The sequence below is a fragment of the Bradysia coprophila genome, unplaced genomic scaffold, assembly GCF_014529535.1.
Source record: "Bradysia coprophila strain Holo2 unplaced genomic scaffold, BU_Bcop_v1 contig_391, whole genome shotgun sequence".
Classification (NCBI taxonomy): domain Eukaryota; kingdom Metazoa; phylum Arthropoda; class Insecta; order Diptera; family Sciaridae; genus Bradysia; species Bradysia coprophila.
The window spans coordinates 20,126-47,734 of NW_023503649.1; the positions used below are offsets into that span (position 1 = coordinate 20,126).

Genomic DNA, 27,609 nt, shown 5'->3' on the forward strand with positions numbered 1-27,609 from the left:
TGGAATATATGAGATTTAACAAAAGAACATTTTTAAATCTAAATGTGACTTAAATCATAAACGCTATCGTTATCACTGCAAAATCTCGATTTAAATTGTTTCTGGATTTGCTTTCATTCAGAATTCAAATTTAACTGACTACCGGGCAATAATTTACTATTTTCCTTCTTGCGAAACCATTGCTTACCTAAACGCTAAAACGAAAATTTATTTTTAATTTTCCTTATTTTTTGTAAACATTTTTTTGTGTAAAACAAAATTAACTCGTTACAATAAGCCAAAGTATAAGAATAGGCACTCATTTAAATAACTTTCATTAATTATTATCTTCTATGAATTTATCATAAAATAAATAGATTCATTTTTTACATCGCCACTGGAATACATAATAAGTTACATTAAGCAATTACAACATTTCTCGTATCGTTCAATAAAAATTATTTGATGTCCTTCCAAAAATGAAACGATAAAATTCACAAAATTTATCCTAAATAATCTCGTTTGTTAAAAAGTTATTAGTTATAAAAAATGGCAAAATGTTGATAAGAAAATTGTCTTAGTCTTTTCCTTTTCTTTTCCTTGAACGAAAACCAATGTCACCATTCTTGTTATCAGAAATTTGGATCACTTCATCGGTTTCCATTTGATTGATAATTTAATTTACTTAAATACTTTTCAAGTGTCTTCTTCCTTTTGTTAACTTAAAACTATATTTTTCATCATTTAAAAAATGTAAAATTTTCTTTTTTACATAAAATTCTTTATCAAACATACAAAATTACACGGACTTATATAAAACTTAGTAAATTAGATGGGCAGTCGTAATGAAAATATTTACCTTATAATTTCAATAAAAAGCATTTTCGATAAAAGAATTTTCTCCTTTGATTGATTTTTTTCTCCTTTTTGTTGTTTGATCGTAAACCACTTAAAATACGAAATTACAATACTGAGTTAACTTAATTTATTTTGTACAACACTTTGTTCTATACATTAATTCCTTGTCAACGTGATACTCAAACAGTTGTTTCGGCGTCGTCTATATCAGTTGTAACGTTCCTCCTAAATAATTACAAAAAATTCAATTAAACTAAGACACAAGGAATTAAGAAGTTCGCGAAGTTATAGGCTATAAAACAAATTTGAAACACCATATAAATCATGCATGATACCATTAACAGTATTGACAAAGTTGAAAATGTTGAAGAAAAAAAACATAAGAAAACGATTTCAAACAATTTAAAAAAAAATTGGAACTCGTGTCATTTGAGCTAGATCGAATCAGTAGAAGCCACAAAAAGATTCAGACTTCAGTAAGTACATAGAAATGTTGGTTAGAAAATCAATAACAGATTCTCGTTCAAGCAGTGGTCTGAGCTTAATAAATTTCCATTCCCGCCCTATAAAATGAAGATCTCAGAAGTTTGTAAGATTAGTAAAAAATGGTTAATTGTGCAACAAGTTGCGAAATGGGGTTAAAGCTTCCAATTTCGCAACATTTTATGGAATTTCGTCGCATACAAAGTACATCAATATACCATTGTTGGATGAAAAAGTGAATTTTACCACCAAGTTACATTTATCACCAAGTTTCATACAACGTTTTTATCAGAAAGGCCAACGAAAGTTGAGAAAAATTGATTTTCTGACGAAATTGAATAAAACGTTCTGTGCGAAAATGGGTGTTTTTTGCGAGAGGTTGACCACTACCGAAAATGTTCATGCCGACAGAATTTGGCAATAAAATGGAATTTTTGATATTGAAAGAAATTTTTGGCAGTTGATGGCGTTTTTGGTTTTGAATAGTTTTTTGGTATTGAGTGGAGTTGTTGGAATTATTTGGTTTTTTGTAAACTAGAAATTTCCAGTGGAATTTTTGGTATTGAATGTAATATGTGGAATGGAATTCTAAGATTATTTTTTACGGAATTGTTTGCAAGCAGATCCACTTTTGCACGTAGTTGATCCCACGAGACATTCGAAACAACTTATTAGGTTTGATGAGAATCTGGTAATTTTTATAGAATTTCAATTACGTTCCGTCGACATTGTTATTTGATGAATAATGTTGAAATTCCAAAAGATCTATTTTTGCAGAAAATAACAGACAAATAATTTCAAATCAAATACGAAAAGTAAAACATGCCAGATTTCTATAAAACTACAATTAAATCAACAACAGAAAAAACAAGCTCATGCAAATCAAACACATTCTTCATAAAATATTGATTCAATTAAACACTCCGAAAATAATGTAGACACATCAAACAAAACATTATGAGAAGCAGTTACACGATACACAAAAACCAATTACCTCAGATCTATTGTTATAACCATCGTAATCAAACAATTGAAGATTTAGTGGAGTAGACATGATTATGAAACAAACATAAAATCAAATTAGATATGTTTTAGGCGATCCCAGCACCATCTGTTTTGTATATGAAATTTTTGTACGTTTTAGGTGAGTTGGTTCAGAGTCATGCAAAGAATATCACACACATCTTGAAGCAGTAATTTGATTTTGAATTCGAATTTTTTTAAGTTAATGTTAAGGTGTCATTCATAAACGTTGTCAGATTCGTACAACAACTCCAATTTGGTGTCGAATTGGAAAATGACGGACAATCAAGTGAGGACTGTTTTATGAATGACGCCCCTAAATTCAAAGGCAGTTGAAACCACTACAGTGTGGTACACATTTTTAACAAAATTTTGGTCAAATATAGAGGCGACACATGAGTTACAAGTTGCGTTTATAGTCTAACCTCTATCCCATCCCTCTACCACCAGTAAATATTTTCAAGTAAAATTGAATAACTTACTCGCTAGTGTCGGTGATGCTAGTTAATGGAGCCAACGGATGATGTCCCGAAACACTAGGTGGTGATGACGTTCTCGACCCCTGCCGTGAAGACATTCTGCTTGAAAGTCCCGGATTGTTAATATCGTTGACGCCCTGATTTCTGGACAATGTCGCCAAATGATCTTCCTCTGCTGTATATGGAAACAGGTAGCCATTCTTGTCCGAACCCTCCGACATGCGATCGGAATGGTAGTCCGTGTTTCGTTGCTGAAATAAATTACAGTTGCGGTTTAGTAGGTCTGGCTACAAGAAAATAAAAATACCGATTAACATACCTGGTAATCATTCTTGAGCATTGAATGTACGCTGTTCATGGATTCACCAACGCCATACATCGGTGGCGATTTCAAAATGTAGTGATTGTCCCTGGGACTATACAAATCAACCGGAATTCGTTCCTTTGACATGTACGGTGAGTCGTTCTTGGAGCCCATGTAATTGCCTCTTTGTTTTTCATATATTGAGTACGAGCTTTCATGCCCCGGATACGCTCTCATTTGATTAACAATTTGTGACGATGTGTAGTCTTTTTCACTGCCATAATGCGACGGAGGTTTTTGCATATAGCTTGTGTCATATTCGCCATAGTTGTCCTGGTAGTCCTTCTTTCGTCCATACAAACTTTCGCGATCAATGTCACCATATTTGTATCGATCATTGTCTATGCTCGATGTTCGAAGGTTGTAATTTTCTTGGATATTTTCAAGCAACGATGGCGGCATATTCATTTTGTTGTGATGTTGCAGGTAGGAAGTGTCGGTGAGATCGGGATTAGGTAATGGATTCGGCGAATTGGTTTTGTGAGAATGAACCTCATTATCTGAACCGGTGTCTTGAGACCAACGACCGACTGAAATAAATGGTTTTTTGTAAGAATCGAAATTTCCAAAGTTCACAAGATCACTTACCATTTGGATTGGGTAGGAACGCTTCTGGCAATTGACTGGACCAACGTGGTGCATAGACAGGCTTGATACTAGGGAACAACTGTGGACTTTGCACAACGTTCAATTCTGGTGGAGTTGTAGCCTGGACATGCTCAGTTATATTCGGCAAATATGACGGAGCCGCACTCACACCAGTGCTGCGATGGGTGTTTGTACTGTTACGTCCGACTCTCGATTCATCCTCGTCACTAGAATGACTAGATGCCAAATCCAAACTTCTACCATCGGTTTCGGAACCAGAATCTGAATCTTTGCGATGTCTTCGATGTTTTTCTTCTCTATGTCTGCCGGTAGTGCCATCAAATCCACGCATATACGACGGAACATCACTGTTGTAGTTCGAAGTCGATGTTGATGTATGCCGCAATTGTCCGTCACTACGATACGGACTAGAGCTTGTCTTGGCGGTGCTTCTCGACGTGGTGCTTGATGCACTAATCCCAATATTGCGTCTTGCAGTTTCATAGTTTCCAGCCAAGAAACCTCCCGGAGTCCGTGGTTGAGACGCAACATTTTGAGAACTGCTACTGATGACCAGTGACGAATCAAGAAGTGGCACTTTTCGTCCCATGCATCGCAATATCGTACGGCGTAAATTTTCTCTGACTCTTTTGTTTATAATGCAATAACCAATGATGCAGAAAAAGGCGTGCACAAGTACCACAGCGGATAGTAATATTGTCAGCAGTTGAGAGTTTTCCGATGCTGTTAGAACAGCTAATACCCACATTACTCCCATTAACGGAAGTGACACTACTGACAGCCACAGCAATGTACTAAATTTAAAAGAAAATGAGGTAACGAACAAGAAACGAAGGGATTAAGGACGCTGAACTTACCGTAAATTTCCGAAGCCTAGTACGTGATCTTTTAGCGTGAAAGCGGCTTTTACGGATACGAATAAAATCAGAAGATTTATTAGTGACATTCCAGCAATTGGTCCTACCAACCACCACACAACGGACTCATATACAGACAACCAGCAGCTGAAAGATTAAGAAAAAGAAAAAATTGAAGTCATTTGACTCTTCTGCTGGTGATATTCAGTCTGCTGAGATACTTACAACATATTATTGCCGTATTCGTGTGCTCTGACTCCCACAGAAAGTCCGACGATAACAGCTGGTGCTCCATAGCCAACAGAGAAATAGAAGCCCATCGGTCCATGGTTTATGTCGCGCATTTCGGTAAGCATTCTGTACAAATGTACACAGTCAACCGTAGTCCATGAGAATGCTGCCAACCATGCATAATGCAAGCAAATCGCAATCATTTTACATGGAAACTCATTTTCAACAAGATTTCGTCTCGACTGCATTCCCACGAAGAATAGAAGCTCAGCGAAAAAGACGCACAACACCAGATTCTGGTGAATTGTATTCGAATTCGTCTGCATTCCACGGAGCAGTGCCAGTGCAATTAATACGCATAGAAGAATTGGTAACGATACCATGAACGCTGAGGTTGAAGTGATTTGAACAAGAAGTGACGGTTCGGGAATGTCTTCTGGATCCGACGACATCAACTAAGACAGCATGGGTTGAAATATGAGAACATGTACAGTTGACGATTAATGGACCAGATGGATCGCTGGCAAGTAGATCATAATCCGGAATTTGCGTCTGGCAACCGAGTCGTGTCCATGAATTTGAAAATCCGTTCCAACGCACACATTGTGGATTTGACCTCAGTCCGAATCTCGATTTCTCCAAGTTGATCCACATTTGTATTTTGATTGGCTGCGATAGATGTGGTGATCCGAGTGATCGATAAACAGTTTCTTTTACCGCGTCCATTGACTCAACTTCGATTTGCCGTTTAACCAATCTCTTGTCATTATACGTAGCTTCATTTTCAACCGTATCGTCCTTTTTCAGTTCGTGTTCCTCACTTTCGTCCACCTCTTCGATCATTTCTTTATCGTTGTTGATGTGGACCTTAATTTCAGGACTATTTTCGAAATTCGAATGGATATCCATGTCGTGCACCGATATTTTGATGTCCTCCTTTACAGTATCCACGGGAAAACTGTTCGACGAATGATCCTCAGCTGGGAGCTCAGCCCGATTAATTTCCGTCATTTTGGATAGCTCGTTTCCGGCGATAACTGTCTTTTGATTGTTGAATGTGTCGCTCGTGCTCGGCACTAAAATTGCCAAAGACAAAACCGGTGAAGCAATTTGCAAATCAACACCCCAACGACGCGTAACTGTCTCATCGAAAGAGTTCAACATCAATCCGCCCACATCTTTGTACTGAGAATAGCTCAATATTGCACGATATTCGCTCACTGAATTCGTAACTTCGTTGTTTTCTGGTGGCTTTATGCCCAATATTTCCAATGGCACTAAGATTTTCGTGAAATGATCGAATTTCTTCCGGTCTTGAATGTAATTATTGTATTTGGGGAACGCAATCATCGGTTTCTGCTTCGCTGAGTGCTGAAGGAATGCACTTGTGTCCGGCAAAACAACACTTTCGGTCGTATATTGATTCGGTTTAGTGTGCTTGTGCTTGTACAGCTCTGTTAATTGTTGTGGCTCGTAGCCGAACAATGACTCGACGGTCACTATGTCTAAACCAAGCGCCATATTCTTGTGAACTATTTCGAATGGGTTTGTGTACGTGTCGTGCTGAGATCTGCCCAATACAACCATGTATTTACTCTGAAATTTAAATAAGAAAATTATTGAAAAATTAAAACTTTCTGCCGACCGAATGAAAATGACAAAGTACTCACGAATGCTTCGACGAGATCGTTGGGTCCTCGTTGGGTCAATTCTGTCAACCGTTTCCATTCCACAGCATATCTCTGATCAAGAATAACGCCAGCACTGTCAACAAGATTCTTAATGAAATAACGATCTTGGCTGTGTGAAAGATTCAGTCCGTTTTGCATCAGTTCATAACCGATAAGTTGGTGTAGAAGGCCTTCAGTGATCAGCAGATCCGCTCCATATAAACGATCGTGTACAAATTTTACTTCGTCAGACAGATAGTCCATGTCGAATTCATCTAACCAAACAGCATCGTTGTCTTTATTTGAACGGGGAAGTGTTGTTAGCGTCACGACCTTTTCTTCTTCCACTTCCTCCTTCACTTGAACTCTAATATTTCCAACCACATCGCACGCATTCTGCAGAGACGAGGCCATTTTCACAGATATAAATGAATTCAATTCCAATTCGCCACTCTCTAAATGTGACAATTGCTTCCTCAAATCAATGAACGGCTCCGAAGTACAATTAAACATATCTGGATGTCCCCATCCGCCACGGTCACCATCACACACTCTTATTCCTTTGCCGTGAGCTGGTGCTGGACAATTCACGATAGCGATTTGTCCGAGAGGTGTTCTTGGCCACCACACTCCCTTCGAATATGATCGAGGACATGCATCATATACCACTTCGCACCCTTTCAATGTCACCTCGGCGTAAATATTCGAACAAGAGTCACACCGTCGTCCGATCACGCCTTCTCGACATTCACACTGTCCAGTTAGTAAATTACACTGGCCACCAAACGAGCCAATCGAATAGCAGTCACATGGTAAACAGGCTGTTTCATTTATCGGTTGGAAATGATTCTCTTTGCAATAGCACTGACCCGTTGTCTTGTTACAGTTCAAGTTATATCCTTGCTTGGTGTTACATTTACACGGTCCACAAACTTTCTCGCCCCACCAACCTCCTGGGCACGGTTGATTGATCTTATTTTCACAATATTCGCCAGAGTTGGTGGTATCGTTGCACTCACATCTATATCCTTTGTCCAAATTCGGGTCAGCTCTACATATACCATCTGCACAAGGCTTTACTGTGCAAACTGGTACGCAATCTGGACCAACATAACCATTCGTACACTCACAGCTCGACTCATCCCAATAGTTAACGCAACTACTATGAATTGGACAAGTTTCGGTGCAAACATCATTCGAGACACAACCATCTACAACATTTTCACGATTGGTTGGCCGATTTAACTGTGTCTGCGAGCCTCCGACTCGTACATCTTGGATACAGCCTTCGAAGTGCCTAAAATCTCCTAGGTTTCCGAAAGAATTGTCAGGACTTCCAATGATTATTTTGCCGACGTAAAGTCCTTGAATCTTTTGCGACATCGGAACTACAGCCGTTCTCTGTCCGTAGTCGATAGACATTGAAATTTCTGTTCCTAACCAACGGATCTCGATTCGATGCCATCTTCCATCGGCGATATTTGTTCCGGCCAAAAACATGACTTCGTTGTTGTAGATGTAATTCAGTATTCCGTTTTTCAATGTAATCATCGCTGAACTATTTTGACCGACCTGAACTTGCATTAGGAAGGAGTCTTTCTGTCTTGTTTTTATCGACAAACCAGTTAGCCAAGGCATTTGTATTGGCCGCAGCAATGGATTGAAGCTCAGGAAACCGTCTCCTAAAAATCTCCACGGAGGTGAAATCGACTCTTGACAAGCGTTACCTGGAAAATGTAAATGTTGAATGTTAGTGAAGGAAACGTTATTGACAATCAATTTCAACGTACCAGTATATCCCTCTGGACATTCACATGTATGGGTTCCCCATCCTTCATGACAGGTACCTCCATTAAAACACGGCTCGGAAGCGCAACTCGGAAACTTTTGTGGACAACCAGATATAGTACCGTTGTCAGCCACATATGAATTTAAGTCAATAAATTTGTTGTCGATGTAAATGTCCGAAATGCAACCAGTGAAGTCATGGTTACGAATCTGGAAGTGTGCTGGAATTTTGGGCAGTCCACCGATCTGCAAGGGACCAGTTAAATCTAGGTAACGATGGCACGTTTCGGTTAACGAAGAACATCTTCGATCAAGAGTTAATGTTGTCTCGTTGGCACAGTTCCACTTTTCTCCAAGTCCTCCACCCAAAGCTAATGCTGTGTCACAATTGTCTAAACTGATTGTAACAGTTCGGTTTAAGTACATCACTTCAACGGTATGCCATGAGCCATCCGAGACTTTTTTCTTCTGATTTATTGTGACGGTTCCAATGCTTTCACCCAGAGAGAATGAGAAACTGATTTTTCCCTTCACAATTTCCAATGCAATAAAATCGTGAAGTTCATTGTAGCGACCATTGTAGAGCAATAGACCATCTTCATAGATTGTCGCAAATTTCAATTTTATATTGAACCTGTGCCTTTGCCTTAAGCTCTCGAAGGTTAAAAATGAATTCTTCGAAAACGAACGCGAACGTAACTCGCACGTTTGAGTGTATGGCGGATGATGTGGACTCGGGTTGGATTGAATGCACGAATGACCACCATCACATGGATCTGTTGTACACGGTAACATATTTTTGATGTTCGTCTCACAATCTGTTCCCGTAAAGTTATCAGCACACATGCAAGTATAGCCGCCTTCTCTTCGCACGCACGATCCACCATTTTGACACGGATCAGAATAGCAAAGGTCGACCTCCGTATCGCATAAATAATGTTCTTTGCTGCCTGTAAATCCTTCCGGACATTTACAAGCAAACGTATTTACTGGATAGATGGGCCTGAACAACACGGTATCGCTGTGTATGAATCCAGATGCGTTTCCAAATTTCAGCACCGTCAAACACTGCTCAAAATTCAGACAAGGTTCACGTACGCAAAGGTTATCATCGAATGGAAGTACTTGTACAGTGGCGAGACGGGCCAGAATAGCTCGATTTAAATAGACTCGTTCTTGCAAGTATTGTGGACTGTAAAATTCATCATGCGACACATCGGCTCGTTTCGCTGAGAAACTAACGTTCAATATTCTCGAGTTGACATCGGTGTCGTCTTGAATGGAAAACAGATAAATGTTTTCCTTTGGACAGGGAATAATGGCTGCCAACCCATCCAAAAAGAAATTCAACAGCGGAGACAGAAAAGCTTCTTCTGTCATTTCATCCAGTCGTACTGTAACTGAATTGAACAACATATCTTCCGTTATGAGTCTAACTGACAATTGCATGATTGCTTTCGCTTCATTGATTCCATCTGTAACGGATACTTCCATTGTAGCAAATTTTGGTACATTTGTATTCAGCTGCGGGCTAAGTGTTAGCGTTCCAGAGGAACTATTTAACCGAACCAAATTGGCGTTGTTTCCGGACAGAATTCGATAAGTTAGTTTATCTGTTACATCGGCATCGAATGCTGGTATTCGACCAATTTCACCACTCGGAAAACAATCTCGGAAATTGTTGAAAATCACTTGAAAATCTTTCAACACCGGCGCATTATCATTTATGTCGGTAATCATCACTTCAACATGAGCATCGTTTCGTAACGGTGGACTAGCCGCTCGAATTATCAACTCAAACTTTTTCTTCGGCGATTCATAGTCCAATTCAGTCATTGTTAGCAGCTGAGCTCTCTCTGATCCGGGTCGGGTTACCAGTGAAAATGAATTCGAATCATCGCCGCCAATTATGGAATACTGAACTATTGCATTCACTCCTTCATCCGGATCATGTGCATGAATTTCACCGACTACCGAACCGACTGGCGAGTTTTCTGGCACATATAAAATCAATTTATCCGCATCGAACGTAGGTGGCGAATCATTGATGTCCTCCAGTCGAATTTGAACCTCAACTGTACTGCTCATTGCTGGTGTTCCTTTGTCGATTCCAATGGCAGATAAATGGTAAACGGCCACACTTTCTCTGTCCAAACCTTTGTTTGTTCTGATGATACCAGATGTGGGATCGATCACAAATGAGCCGTCTTCCTTATCTTTATCACTAAGAGTATATCGCACTCTTCCATTCAATCCGATGTCCTGATCTGTTGCCGAGATTTGAATTACAGAGGTTCCAATTAGGGCGTCTTCCGGAATTGAAGCTTGATACAAAGGCACCTTGAAATTGAGGTGCGTTGTCGTTAACATCAGTTACACTTATTTCGACATCTGTAGTATCACTCAGTGATGGATTACCGCCATCTTTAGCCGTAACGGTTAATAAATAACCACCAACTTGTTCACGATCCAAGTGCAGCTATTGTCACAATTGCCCCTGTTTGAGGATTCACCGCAAATGGCTCATGTGCACCTAGACCATTTACCGATTCATCGTTCAGAGAGTATGTAATTTGAGCATTTATTCCAACGTCACTGTCGGTAGCTGAGACCAGTAACACTGTTGTGCCAACTGGTGCATCTTCAAACACTGAAGCTGAGTACGGAGCGTTTTCGAAAACAGGTGCAAAATTATTCGCGTCGGTAATGTTAATGTGAACTGTTGCCACATCGGTCCGACCTCCTGAATCAGTAGCTGTTATCGATAATACAAATCGTCGTTCCTGCTTGTAGTCTAATGGTTGCGCAATGGTGATAAGTCCCCGGCCGTTCTGCGATGTTATTGCGAAATCTGCCACGTGTATTGCCTGATGAGATTTCGTAATGTAAACGGGAATCTTCATCGGGGTCACTTGCAGTAACTGTTGTAACGGGCTGTAATAAAAATTTTTGATTTCATTAAACCTTTTGTTTTTGTTAGTAGTCAATTTAGCAGAAGTAACAGATGTAGACATACCTGCCCAGGTGATTGATCCTCTGCAATCGTAGCTTCATAATAATTCGGACTGAATTTGGGATCATTATCGTTTACATCTTGGATAGTGATTACAACGGACGTGCTGGCCGACTTCGGTGGTACACCACCATCGATAGCAATTACTTGAAAGTTATATCTACTTTGCTCTTCACGATCAAGTGCTTTCACGGTGTGCACCCATCCAGTTCTCGAGTCCACAGCCAATGGGAAGTTTTCGTCTCTCTCCGATATTGAGTACGTTATTTCCGCATTTTTGCCTGGTAAAATATCGGAATTAGTGACCTGCGAATATTCCTATTATCAAATGTAGTGTTACCTTCGTCAGCATCATAGGCTTGAACGCGGACAATGTTATATCCAACAGGAACACTTTCTAGCACCGCCTCTTGAAACTGAGACGTATAGAACCGAGGACTGTTATCGTTAGCATCAATAACATTAACCAGGAGCTGAGTGGTATTACTTCTAGACGGACTTCCACCATCTTGGGCTCGTACAACCAATCTGTAACTTCTAACACTCTCGTAATCCAATGGTTTAACTAGCGACACATCACCACTCATAGAATCAATCGAAAATTGTGATTGAGTATTACCGCCGATGATGGCATATCTTATAGCAGCATTGTTGCCCTGATCAGCATCAGTTGCCTTGATATGAGCGACCACATTATTATCGCCCCACTGATCTTCATTCACTTGAACTGTATAAGTTCGTTCACTAAACTGTGGATAATTGTCATTGTCGTCAAGTATTTTAACAACAACCGTTGCTGTTGCGGATTTTCGTTCGGTCTGCGGCGTTGTAAGATCGTTAGCCGTTACGATGATTGTGTAGACTTCGGATGCCTCTCGATCGAGTGAACTTCTTGTAGATATAACGCCACTTCTTCCATCGATCTTAAATGTATTTCCATCTTCCTCGGCGGTCGTCATTCCTCCCCCGTTCACGCTTTGAATGGAATATTCAATCTCAGCATTTTTACCCACAGTCTTGATCAGTGGCTGCATTTAAACAAAAAAAATTATTTGACAAATGTAACTTGCATGTAATTAGAAGATTGAAATTACCTCTAAGAGTGATGACTGTTGATCCGACGGTTGCTCCTTCTCTGATACTGGCATCAAACTGTTCAGCTTCAAATGTTGGAGCGTGATCATTACAATCAAGTACATTGACCTGTAGAGTGGTTGTCCCCGAACGTGGCGGAAAACTGTCGTCAGTTGCTACCACCCGGAAATAATGAACATCCATAAGTTCTCTGTCCAAACTAATCGACGTTGATATAATTCCAGTTCTCGAATCAACTTTAAACATCGATTGCGAGCGTGAGTCTAGTAATGAAACCATCGGAATACACAACTGGTGAATCTTCTGGATCTCTGGCTCTCACAGTAGTCACCGATGTTCCAATCGGTTGCTCTTCTAGGACAGATGCCACATATAGAGCTTGTTCAAAGTAAGGACTTTGATTTCGTAGTTCACGTTTCACACGTTTTGCTATGTCGGTATCGTTGAACTCTTGATGGTGGTAGACGATTTTTAAGCGATGATCAGCATCAACGAAATCAATCAAATTACACCGTACATTTAAGGAAATTATTACTTTCCACATGGACTCTGGAATGCAAACGTCTTTGCTTGCCACTAAATCTCTGTTTTGTAGTTCGATTTTAAATCTCTCGTCACTTACATCAACGAAATTGACTTTACAATGTTGACAAATCGACTTCGGCAAGAATGCATTCAAGGAATTTATGAATTGTGACTTTTTCAAACAAATTTTATTCCATTTGTCTGTGGTATGAATGGCATAAGAGGCATACGTTTCCGACACCCATTGCTTAGCGTCAGCAATGCGACGATGGGTTTTCTGATCTACCGATTGCATTAAATCGCGACGTTTTCGACTCAATATTCTGCGTCTCATATCATTTGCTTCGGTTGTGTCGAATAAAACGTCGCCATCCTGGAAATGGCTATAATCAGTCTCATTAACTGCGTTCGTGAATATCCACGGGAATTCATTTTTGTACAGCATCAAATTGCTTCCGCGGTATTCACCGTACAGACGATGATCATCTTCAATGTCTCGCTTCCTTCGCGAGTATGCATCTTCCTCAAAGTGACGGCCATACATAAGTTCCGGCTCGCCATCATTACAACTACTCCCAGCTACAAACACTCGTAATGGCAAACTGTAGTAATCTATGCTTCGCAATCGATTCGATGTCGAATCGACGTAGAAGGTAAACAAATTTGGATAGTAGAGTCCGTCGCAAGACAATGACTTTTTCAGGCTAATTTGGCCCGACTTCTGGTCCACATGAAGCAAACGGTGTACAAATCTAGCCGATTTATGCGTATTGATTTTGTAGTGTCGATCGGAGCCCAGCTTATAGACCGATGCATTGAAAATGACCGTACCAGGCGGAGATGATTCGCTAACCACAATTAAATACGAACTGGTGTGGTGAACGATGCAGAGTATGATTGTGGCAATGGCTGATATCGATACGCCACACAGTCGTACTTTAACACTCATCGCTTTTGATGATGTGGTGCTGTTACTTCTAGCTGATTGCGTCTTCTTTCGGTTTCATTTGGATGATTTCTGCAAGAGATGAAATAAAACAAAATTAATTTATCGATGGACTTAAAGGCTTAGTGGTTAAAGCTTAGGGCGAATTCGTATTGATAAACAATTAATGAGAAATTTAAAAATGAAATGTCCGACATTCTGTACCTTCTATGCACTCGCATGAAGTAGAAATAAATAGAAGTCTTTATATTATCATTCTCTTCGGATAAATAAAAAAAACAGAAGATGAATTATTAAAAATGTTGGCATCAAATCACCTGATTATCCAGTAACTTTTAACCCTTTTACCATTATGTGCCTAACTGAATATCCATGACAAATTAAGACATCATTATTTAACCTTTCAGAAGACCTGTTTTCATTTTCAACGAACTTTTTTTTATATAAATAAACTAAGAGACAGTGCGTGAATCCAACATTAATATTTCAGTCAAGCATCAAAGAACAAAACAAAGTCAAGTGCAAGTTCTTTCATTTTTCATTCACACAATATTCTCACGTTCGCATAGATGGTTTTGGTTGATTTTTTTCTTCAAATTTGAATGCAATAGAACGAGAGGTATATCGTTTAAAACTTAATGATATTTCGTAAAGGTAGATTTACATGTAAAATAACTCAAACGGGTAATAAAATCAAACAAATCACATTTCGATACTTAGTTTTATCGTTTGCTAACATTTACAATTGGCAGTTTAATGACGGAGCATAATCAAATGTTATGCGTGATTGTAAAAATCTTACAGCTGCGTCTTTTACATCTTAAAACGAATAAAGACCATTACATACTTTATACACGCTCATGTAAATTCACCTTTACGAATTTATAATGCAGGTCCACATATAGTAGAATAAAGGTAAAGAATAAATGTAGACAAAACCATGTGTTGTTTTAGACTGAATAAATTACACAGAAATAAAACAGACAAAGCGGTATGCGAAGTGTGGTTGAAAAAAAGAGAGAAAAATTATTAGTTAAGATATAAGGTGAAGTTGCATTTTCATAACAATGACTACACAATGCTGAAGAAGTTCTATTCTCAAATTACAGGTGTAAGTAAGCAGAAGATACACTAGACGTTCTATTGTACAATTATGTGGAATTTAATTAAAATGTTTTTATTCAAATTTTTAACAACCTCTTTAACACCATGAACAATGTTCTGATGAACCGTTGTATCTGAATGGATTGATTGAATAGCGCTAGCTTCAAGATATAAAAAAAATATTTATGAACCTTACAAGCGTATAGTCATAGAGTTTCAGTTACACGAAAACCCAGCATCAGTACACATATCATTGAATGACAAATATGAAACAAGCAAAGTATTGAAAAAGAAAACCTTACAAAAAGAAACTTTTTACTCAAATGGAAATCCGTTGGAGCTACGGATATCTTAAAGTTTGAGTTGCTAAATATTCCGAAGCAATATACACCATAAATAGTCCTGGAAGTAAATTTATGTGCATATAAATTTCCAAGCATTTCCAACCACGTAACATTTCAGAACAGTTAAATGGAAATGTTGATGCTATATACGAGATTGCTTTTAAATATCAATCGTAAATTTATTGAGGCATTATTCCAATCAAGTTTCATTGAATAGTTTTCTGTAAAGAATCTCAATATTTTTAGTTTCGGTTATTTGATGGTATCGATAAAATCATTCATTTGATTTAATTCATATGTGTAAGCATATGTGTTGGAAAGAAACACTTATAGCAACAGCTATCTTCATTATTGTAATTCCATCCATAAATCATGAGAAAAGCTTACGCTACGTTTCAAAGGTACGTCTTCTGATGAAAATTATGTTATTAGTGGTCAATTTATTGAAAGATTTTTTTGAATGTTAAGCCAAACTGACGATGCTCACATTGTATTATTGTGACGTTCAATTTGCCAATTAAAATTCAATTCATTTTACTCACTAAGCCCTAGAAAATGAGTCATTACTTCATTGACATTGACCGTTTAAGCTCATTTCCCGGTAAGCATAGTGAGTAAAGTAACTTAATTGTTTGGAACATTGTATTTTATCTTGTGTGCTTGCATCCCTCGCCTTCGCCTCGAGCCGCAGAAACCAAACTTTGCAAAATAAAAATTTCAAAACAATTACGTAATCTACTATTCTAATTCGATACCTATACCTAATTAGATTCTGGACCTTGCAATCGATAAGATTGAGAAAATGTTTTTGTTTCTACTGCTTCAATTATTGTGTCGGGTTGTAATTAGATTGGGGTTTTATTGCGAACTCTATCCATTTAAATTATTACACCAGACTCATATACTTTGCTTGGTTCTCAGAACAAGACTATTACATAGATAAGCATAAAAAAAGTTACATGTTCCATCTCTTTCGACAGTAAAAATGTTATACGTATCAGGGGAAGACTTTGAGAGTGGAGCGTATCGAACCAGTCAATAGACTGGAGCCAAACATTTCGGCCATGTATCAAATCATCAATACTGGAGTAAGGGTGGCCAACTACTTACATACAAACACTTTTTTGCCTGGAAGCAAATAAAAAAAGCCATAAAATTTTCTGTTCAATGTATAGTTCTCGACGGTACATAATCTGTTTGTATATATTACCCTACAACGTAACACCGCAACATTTCATCTACTTCCATAGTGAAAACGAAAACCGTCAAGTTCATACCTTGTGATAAGAACATTTTGTGCACACTAGTGAAAATGGTTTTTCCACAAGTCGTTTCCATTCAAAGGTTCTATCTGAGGTGAATTCACAGGGGAGTTTTTTCGTAACTTGTCTGTTGGTTATTTTAATACTTTCATGACACGACAATGGCATTGAAAATGTTACTGAAGCGCACACAAATTTCGGTGTGTAGCATTCGTTGATACAATTTCTTTTTCCTTTTTTGTAGACAGACGGTAACACTAAACGAAATGAAAAAAAAGTGTACGTCTAATTTATTCAATATAATCTCATCATCATTATAATTACATCATATATCTAACATAATCGCTAGCGTGTCACATAGAGCAACTTGAGACAAGTTAATTTTATTACTTTTTTTATGAAAATATTGTAACATGCTGGGCAAATTAAATTGAAACTTGAGTATTATTTGTGTAATTTGAATAGCCTGAGCCATGATCTTTCGTTCACCCTTGTCGACAATAATGTGCAATTGTGGTTGAGATTTAATATGAGTATTGTATACAGGTCTGGTATATTGTTTTAGCATTATATGTCCACGGAAAGGTTAGTTACCTACTGTCGATGAATTAACCTTTTAGAAACGGCAGACATCCGCGATGCAGTTATTATATCGGTTGCAGTTTTTGTTTCATTACGGATAATATTTGGCTCGCTATAAAAGGCCGTGTTGTAATTCCTGGCGATTACAGATGATCAGCTGATTCTACACATTCAGTCGAAACCAATATTACATCACAAACTAGTCGTAGGTAATTTCGTTGGAATTTAAATTCTCATGCAATTTTCTCTTGTCAGCACTTGACTTTCTAAGCGATAACTGATAACATGGTCGGTGTAATGTCGTAATGACTAACGGTAACGGATTTTCTATTGAGAATTTTGTCCAGAAAAAAAAGTGGGGACTTCTCCAAACTAATAGCACTTTGGGTAAAAACCATGTGGGCCGCGATTCAGCTGTGTTTTCAATCTGAACTCTGAACGAACAAAAGAAAGACGTAGGGCTCGCAACTAACCTTTTTATCATATGTCTTCTTTATTACATTTTTATACACCCCAAAAAAACCGCCGAATAATAAAAATACTAAAAATCATAAAACTGAGCAACAATTATTTTCGAAATTGCTGAAGAGTTAAAAAAGAACTGGAAATTGTTACTGCGACCGCAATCATAATACGGTTCCATAAAACAACGAAATTATGGGAATGGATGCGTATTAAACAGAAATTAAAAACTTAAATTAGCGAAAGACTTCGATTTGTTGAAATTTTTTGAATAAATTGATACAGGTTTGAGCAAGGGGCACACCACTGGAAACATTTTGTACCAACAATTCAAAAAAATTCCACCGATTCATTACGAATTGATTTGTATGAAAGCTTTTAGAAGTTCTGCCAGAGTGTGCGAACAACTCCAATATTGGTTTCCCCTCGGTTTTGAGTATCCATTTCTTTTTTAATCTACCATTTCCTTGCCTTCATCAAAAATCATACTAATTTTGTTTCTTTATATCCAATATCTCGCCAAACATTACGACCGAAAAATGTCTTTGTACGTTTTTTTTCTTTTCTTCGTAAGTTCATTGTGAATTATCAAAAGGTTAGACTATTATCAGAAAAATATAAAAATTCCAGTTAAGAACAAAATCCATTATGATTATAATCTTTTATTATTATTTCTTCTGGCTACAATGTAAATACGTAAAATGATTAAACAGCGATTTATGATCATTGACTCTTCGCGGCGGCATAGAATTCCACTGTAATATTCCGTACGCAAAACTTAAATAAAAAAATAAATTAGAAAAGATTATTTTCAAGATTTATAGCATTCAGATGAAACTAATCGAAAACAAACAAAAAATGAGTTTAAGTCACAAATAATGTAATTTTGAGAAAATTGAATTTTTGTTAAAGAAAGAGTATGGACGACGATAACATCCGTAAAATGTGAAATTTATACGTCATTAAGTTTAAACGTTTAAGAAGAATTATTGGCACATAAATTCACCCACAAGAGACTGCAAAATACCAATAGCTTAAGGGAAACCACTAGTCATTTGCTATCAACAACACCACCAAGAAAAGTGATTAGCTCTTGCTAGTGGTCTCTTATTTATAGATCGAAATTTATGATAAAATTATTGAAGTAATAGATTTTGTATCAAACATTTTTGAAGATACTTGACACAAATGACGTAACTGGTTTTGTAATTTTGTAGAGATACACTAATATGACTACAAATGTATTTACTGTAGGTATGACGAAAAGAAGAATAATCACATTCTTTTCGCAGTAAATTAGTATATGCTAGTGAGGATAGGGCAATCAAACAGCCATTACCGCGCATGCATGTTTAGTAAAATCCGTTTAAGCACCCATAACCTGTTTTATTTGCATTAGTAACCAGCTGAAAATCAGCTGAAACAAACTCACGCTGAAATTTGATTGCCCTTTCCTGTATAACCACGAACATTTCAATTAATTTTTTCGTGCAAAAACTATTCTCCACAAATCTCTATTTAATGTCTTGAACAGAAGGTAAATATTGACTTAATTATGGTAATGTGAACAATTGTGAACACTTACGATAGAGATGGTATAATAAAGTAACTAATAGTGATGAGTTTCTGTCTTTCCTCCAAATCCATATCCCGTATATAATTTACGTTTTTTTTTTCTTTCTTAGAGTGTGTTAGACTCGGCTAAATACAGGTAAGCTCACTCTTCCTCTTCTGCATACTATACTATTATATTCACAGCGGATTCGTGATGCCCTTCAATTTCAAACGGTTTCTTGATTACTTAAATGTATTATTAAGTCCGATATTTTTATCTTCAATACTTGCAAACAGCATCGTAAAATCATCGAATTGTGTGTAGCGTGCTATGGGTATTATGAGTAAAAGGCAAAAAGAATATATTTATTTCTCTTGTCTTCTTTTTATTCACTTAATTGGGTTGGGCTGGAATTGAAACCGAGAAAAATACGTGATTCCTATCGAAAATTGTTTTTTTGTGGTCGAAACCTACACGTAAATATCACATTTATATTTTTTGATTTTGATGTAGATCAGTTGGAACAAAAAAACGTTGTCGATCGTTTAGAAATTAAATTAATCTTTACAAAAATATGTTTCGTTATTTCTTTCATTGGATGTACCTAATATCTTGTTCGGTATAGCCCAAATTTATTATTGCGATGATAATCAGGTCAACAAAAATCGTCAAAAATAACAGGTAATCTTTCATTTTTAGCGAGAAATGTGAAGGAAATGATTGTCTATAATAATAGAGAAATATTTATTGTTAACGCACTAGATGTTTTCTTTCTTCACTGAATAGGTATATTCGCGTCAGAGTTTTTAACACTTTGATCAAAATATGCTCGAGGCAACAATGAGTTTACCATTGCGAATTAAATTGATCAACGTTACTAAACTCTGACCTAACCAAAAGGATGGTATAAATAGGAAATGTTCTCATAATTGCAAAGTACATTTACTGATTGTTTGTGAACGGCTAGTTCTTCTTAATAATTAGTAGTTGTCAACTATCATCCATGAACGTATATTATATTAGTACGGTTACCATTGAAATATTACCATGGGTCACACATCGATTAGCATAAAAATGTAATTTTGATTTGAATAATTATTAAAGTATAGCTTCCATAGACATCTGTTCGAAATAATTTATAATTTTTACGCGATGTAATTTATACATCACACTCGGCAACTCAACACCTTTTGTGTTAATAACAAACGTAAAATGGAGCGAGTATTTTCCGTCACGTTGTCGTAGGAATGAAATACTTGCTTGAAAGATTTTGTTACTCATGGATGGAAAGGTCAAGTTTATACTGTGTCGGTGTGGAAAGACGAAAATTTAATCCCAAATTATTAATTACAATCCGCATGTAAAATTAAAGCCTTACCGGTACATCATTTTAAACCGTACAGTTTGCTTTACGTAAAACGTTTAAAAATGAAAACTTAAATTATTTTTTTTATGAAGTTAATGAACGATTCACCTCAATTATCCTTTTAAATGCCTAATCGAGTTAGTAATGGTAATAAAGTGAAACATTTTTTCTCTTCTTCTAAATTACATATTATGAATTATGAGTGTCCATAAATGAAAATGTTTGTCTAACAGTTTATTTATGTAAATATACGAAATCACTTTGCAATAGAGAAACATAAATTATGAAATTAAAATTAAGTCTTTTTGAAACGCGTTTTGTATAGCAATTCTAAATTTAGTTGTATCAACTTTAACCAATTTTTTTCTTCTCTTATTCAACTTCTTCAAGTTGTTTTTTTCTATTATAAATTCTCATTATTAAAAGTAAGCGATTAAAGAGTGTTTTTATTAATCGTCTGTAGTCATATGTCAGTGACTTGACTTTATATGCAAACGTGGACATCTTCTTCAATGTATGGCTTATTAAAGAATGATTATAAAAGCAAATGAGCGTGAATAAATATAAATTGAATATACGTTCATTAATCAGGGTAAAAATTTTGGAATTTACAATTAATGAAAACTTCTCACGCAAACTCGCGCCGTCAGCCGTTAGATGCATATTATAGAAAGTGTAAGAAAATGGGTGCATAACAAGGTGATAAAATCCAGTCAAATAGATTTCCATCTATTTTATTGAAGTCACCTGTTAGTACCGTGCTCTTCCATTTCACCTTAACAGGTTAATGAAGAAAACGATTTTTTTTTTGTCGTGAAATTATAACGGTCTGCTGTGAGTTAATTGCAAATTCTATGTAAAAAAAAATCATCATTCTCTTTACCAAACGTTTTTTGTTTTAATAATTTTTTATGCAGATGGTATCCACAGCATCTTCGGCATAAATGTTATGAATAATGACGGTTGATTGTATAAAAAGGTGAAAAATGTTGTTACTTTTTTATAAACAAACAAATTACATCTGATTAATGTGGTACCTATGGAGACAATAATCAACTTAAACGGTTTTTTATTTTCTCTTTTTTTTATTGTCGCGTTTTTTTCCAGCACTACAGTTAATTATAAAATGGTTTGTATGAGATCTGTAAGGCTAAAAACTACTTTTTCGAGAAAAAAAATGTCGAAAAGAATTTTCGAACTTTAACACGAACAACAATCATGCCACTATGATTGTGGAGCACTGAAAAAAAGTGATGACTATAAAAGAAATACCATGTCATCCTCGACATGAGAGAAAAAAACAACAAACAAACAAATAATTGTAACAGAACTCGGAAAATTGTTTCAAAGAAAATTTCTCATATTTTAACAAAGTAAATTTTTCCGAAGAAAACTGCAATTTGATTAAAAGTTATGTTCAGTTATTATTTGTCTTGTTAAATTGTTTCTGGTATACATTCTGCTCTATTATATAGTTCGGTATTATGTCATCATAGAACCCATTATTACAGAAAGAGAACTGTAATTGAAAATGTTTTACAAAATTCCGTCTAAATAATAACAACAATCTTCTTCGGACATCACAATGCGAAGAAAACAAAAACCCAACAGAACACTTTAAACCAAAATTTCGGAGAGATGTTAAATGGAAAAGAATGTCTGAGCTTTTTTATGAGCACAATAAAAGCGTTTCGAGCAACAAAAAGAAAACAACGAAAAAATAAAAATGAAGTTTTTTTATGGACAATACAAGATGATTATATGTTTGAAAATTAAACAGTGTTCGTGCGCAGAAAGTTCCTTTAACTCTTGTTTGTATGTCTTACAAGTTACACAAAGTGTACACTGATGCTACAAATTCAGCAGAAATGTTCCTTATAAAATTACTGTTGGATGTCAAGAAGTGTCCTCAGTGGTGAAATATGACACCCAATTCCACTCAACTGTAGTTGAATTTCAATTTAAATTTGATACGACATTTTTATGCATGAGAGAGACATGAAATTATGTCGAAAGAATGTGCAATGCATCTAATTGACCGGTGAGATGGAAGATGTTTATTGCATTATTAAAATGGAATCGGTAAATTTTATGATTTTCCTGTAGATGTTGTTTTGATGGTAATTCCATTGCAATCCCAAACAGAATCTCTAAGTTCCTGAAGACGGATGATGGGTTATGGTCGGTGATTAGCCGGCAATATTCTAAAAATTGGCATCAGTCAAAGGTGTTATTTACCGCAGTAAATTTTATTGTGTTCCCATTACAACGGTGAGCCGTCGTCGGTACGTGCTAGCATCAACACAAGAACAAAGTTTCATTTTGATATTATTTTTTTTATTGAAAATCAACCAAAACATAAAACCATGCACGTAGAATGAGAAAATGAGAAAAAAATGTAATCAAAAGAAGTTAGTGTACGACCATGTAATGTACTTAATCGAATTTTCAATGATGCGAAACAATGGTTAGTTTATATGATTTATTGGGATTAATGTAATGTTTCTTTCGAAAGGAATGTCTGAGATTATTAATACATTTAATGCAACTTTCCAAGTATATATGTGGTTTCTGATTGATTTTTCATTTTATTGGTCATTTAATCTAAAAGTGCTATTGCTTTACACAATGTAATGTGTGAACTACATATTAATGTAGCATTCTGTCGGATTCGATTAATTTTATAAATATCTTGAAGTATTATATGCAATGCATTGTAGATATTGCTCGTGCAGTACGTTCGATAGCATTCTCGCTGTTGGATTCAAAACACCTCTTCTTTTATCATCTGTTATCGACAACAATGACAGCAAAAAACGATGTCGTCCGGCAAGTGCTCTTTCATGTAGCAAAATATTTGTTACAAATAATGAAGTACAAGATTTTGTACCAAGTCTAGATAGATCATTAAACCAAAAGATGTAATAGATTTGCTTGCATAAAGAAAGGCCAGTATTGGATGATATATGAGCCTAAAAATTAACGAAAGACTAACGGGTTGAAGCAGAATTAGGATGTCTGAGTACCTTCATTTGGAAATGCTGCTCTTTCAAAACCTTTCATCCATAAGACATCCCTAACCACATTTGTAGTACAAGCAGATTTTGACAAAAACATGGGGTGTAGGAAACAAGCAGTAAAATTAAATGAAAAGTACACATAATGGGCCCAGTGGATGTATTATCTTCTGTCTACTTCAATACAACATGCCAATTTCTATCATACGTCTTTCAAAGTACCTGTATGTTTACGACATTTTTTTTTAAATTTTTAATTAAATTTTTCATTTAAAAGAACTACGTTATTATGTCATAGAAAATGTTTCACTGAAACGAAGAAAAAACCACATTATTCAACAAAAGCTTTAAACAGCAGCGGGTTCTTTAACGAATTAATTAACGTGTAACATCCCACATAATTTAAAAAAAAAGATTTCTGAAACACAAATCAAACAACAAAATAAAATATTTTCTCTGTGTCAAATATATGTTTTATGTGTGAACAATGGATGCTGTTGGACACATACCGTAAATCCATAGGTGATAAAATGTTCACCTTTTTACGGCCGAATCTACGATATGACGAAAATTATTTTGTTTATTTTTATCACATTTTTCGAATAAAATCTGATGTTTTACAACTAAGATATTGTACACATAACTGACGTAGTACTCATCCATCGAACAAAGCACAATGAGATTTGTTAAGCCATTAATGACATAAAGAATACAATGTTTCGACTTAGTTTGAAACTAATATCAACCTTGTTGGATTAGCTCACTAAATTCCAATTAGGAACTTTTGTATGGATTGCTTTTGTCTGTTGTAATTTGAGAGGATAGTGTGTGTTGGTGCTAACGTGGATATAATTATTTGTAGTACATTTTCTTGTTCCTTCTGCAAAATGAATTTTCATATGAACGGTAAACTAAGGGTTGTTTGGGTAGTGTGAGTAATATTTTATTGACAATAACGTCTTTATCGTTAACAGTTCTGTTCTACTTTGGAAGCAAACGAAATCATCTTCAAAACCTAAATGTAATAAAAGCTCGAGATGTCGCCAAAGACCAAATACGAATTTAAAATAAAAAATTTACTTGCGAAACTCGACAAAGTTCATCATTAAACTGAAAAAAATTCTGAACTAAACTTCTATCTTCATGAGAATTAAGTTTTTTTTCCGTACGGAGAAAAAAAACTTTTCCCTATCATGTTTTCAATAATGATGATTGTAGTTGATTGAGTGTGGCTGGTGGAGCAGTTTCTACACTGTTGAGTGTAGAATTAAAGCGACTGAAACGCAACGCATCCCATTAAATTGAAAATAAGAAGTTCGTAGATTTTACAGCAGCTCTGATGCAATTAAAGTGGAGTTGTGAGAGTACTTATGCGATTAAATTTGAATGATAAAAGGATGGAAAATGTCAGCATCATTATTTACATAGAAAATATGGGAATATCTTAGACAGTTGGAAAAACTAAATTTTAAAATCAATCAATAAATGCTCTGCTGCTGCAGAATTAATTGAATTTATAAATGAACAAATATTAAAGGATATAAGTTTTAGACTTAAATTAATAAGTTCAATAAAACTACGATCAATACGAACTTTTGTTAAGTTTAATTCTGGGTTGGTGTTTAACTATATACGATTATGCGATGTCCTATACCACATAAACTTTATGCGACTAAACTGAAGCACTCTGTGGTTGTACCAAGATTATGTTAAATAAAATAAAGTGTCTCCAAGAACTCGTTATGCCACCTAAAATGATTACTATTGCAAACACTGGGAATATTTGCTTAACACGTTCTCATGTTCGCATATTATGTCCCAACTTGTAATAATTAGCCAACGCTATCAAAACCTAGTACAACATTGTATAAGAAAACATGTATACAATAAACATCTCTAGATATAAAATACTTTAGCTTTGGCTACACACAGTCATATATGCCTCAAACCCAACAGAAATTTCAAAACATTTATACTGAAACCAGGTAGAATATCATGTTTTTTTATTGTGTTAAATTTCTCGTCTCATAAAACAACATGGAGTAAGAGGTTTACATAAATATATGTAAAATCGTACGAAATAAAGGAATGTAATTTAAAGGTTTATACGCGAACCTCACTCCGGTAGAAGTCAATCGACTTAATGACGGTATCACATGAAACCCCTACATATACGTGATATTTCTGTACGTATCATATTTTTTTGTTGTTGTTGTTGTTGTATCCTATATGTGTGCAAGTTATACCCATTTTTTTCGTTGTTTCATTTCGTTTTTGTTATTATTTGTATAAAAATCCACACTTTTATTCTAGGAACCTCAAGAAAATTGCGTGTAGACATTCAGGTTTTCAATTTGAATTTTATATTAGTTTTTTGATATGGAAAATTTCAATGTAGGTGATAAATTAGTTTAATGGCCTTTTGATATTAAACGGTACATTATATTGCTCGTTAAGGTCAAACTGAAACTACATATATGTGGGTGTAGGTTGTGCTGATGGGCCTTTCGGGTAAATTGAGCTCTTGCCGAAATTAGTTTCATCAAGATAAATACGTTGTGTTAGCAAAATTATTTGATCTAACATATCCACCCCATGCATGTTGAGGATATTTTCGTTTGCGTTGGACTGGTGTAATTAAATAAATTTGGCCGGAATTATGGTGAAAAAGGATTGTTTCATTTGTACATATATCCACTAAACGTTTGTCCGGTTAGAGCAGACATTTTTCAAAGTTGGATTGTTTTAGTAAACCTTTTGCAAGGGGACTAAATAGCAAAAAGAATGTTAATCAACTTCAAAAAATTCAACTCACTTGCATACAGCCACAGTCATTCAATTAAAACAGTAAAAGTGTATAGTTTTCAGGTGAAATATTGGCGTTAAAAACTTTCTCCAGTCAGATCTTTTGTGAGAAAACCTGACTACCTGGCTGCACCATAAATCGTGTTTTGCACTTGCGATTTAAGTGTTACGTCAGCAGCTTCGGCTACATAATGCCAATATCTATATTCTAAAAATGAATTTACCGATAAAGTAAATATTTTTATGAATATTAAATGTGAAACTTCTATTTCAATATCAATTTGTGTAGCAAACTTTTATATTTATAAAAATGTATCCACAATATTCAATACGTATATGTAAACGCTACAGTGGTGAGTAAAACTGGTTTTACGTAACTGCACATCTTGCTGATGGAATGCAAAAATATTATAAAAATTTTCAAATAATAAAAAAGAAATTTTATTTTTGCCCTTTTTCTATCATTCTTGTGCATCTTCGTTTTATACATAATGCTTTTATATACAAATATATATGAAGAAATCTCGTTAAAAAATTTGTATATAACATGCTCACGTCGGAAATGCACTTTTATGACGATATATAAATTTAATCGCGGATATACCAGTAGGAATACGTAATGTCTTAGTTTTATGTTTTGATAATTGCTATGTTCTGCAATCATTAAAAACTACCGTTCTAATTAGGGTTTTATAGAAAAATTTCTTAAATGATCGAAACCTACTCGGCGGCTAATGCTTCTTTTTAATTGATTTCTAAAACTATGTATTCGGCGTTAAGTGCGTCTTGTGATATGGTTTCATAAACTATGTATTTCATAAGACATTATATTCTAATGGACCGGATGGCCACACACAAGTCATATTATTCACAACTCAAATTATTACAATAATATTTGAATTAAATATGAGATAGAAGTCGGAGAACAGAATTTAAAAAAATTATTTGTTGAATTGTTGATTGACTTAGACATAAAAAACAAATCATTACATTCTAATTACAGTCATAAAAACTCCATTTATGAGAAGAATACGCTGATTTTGTTTGTAAATTACATAATGTTTACAGGAATAATGTGCTCGCATTTACGTTCTTAATTTTAAAGTGATCTTTGATGAACTTATTGATCTCTTTTTTTTGCCAATAGTCCATAATAAAAAAACTTTTCAGCCTTTCGCTTTAATCGAATTGT

General features: G+C 35.6%; 1 pseudogene; it reads right to left on the reverse strand.

The window, feature by feature from the left end:
- Positions 1–574: 574 nt before the first annotated feature.
- The window catches only part of LOC119082189, a 40,911-nt pseudogene continuing 13,876 nt past the window's right edge, over positions 575–27,609 (reverse strand).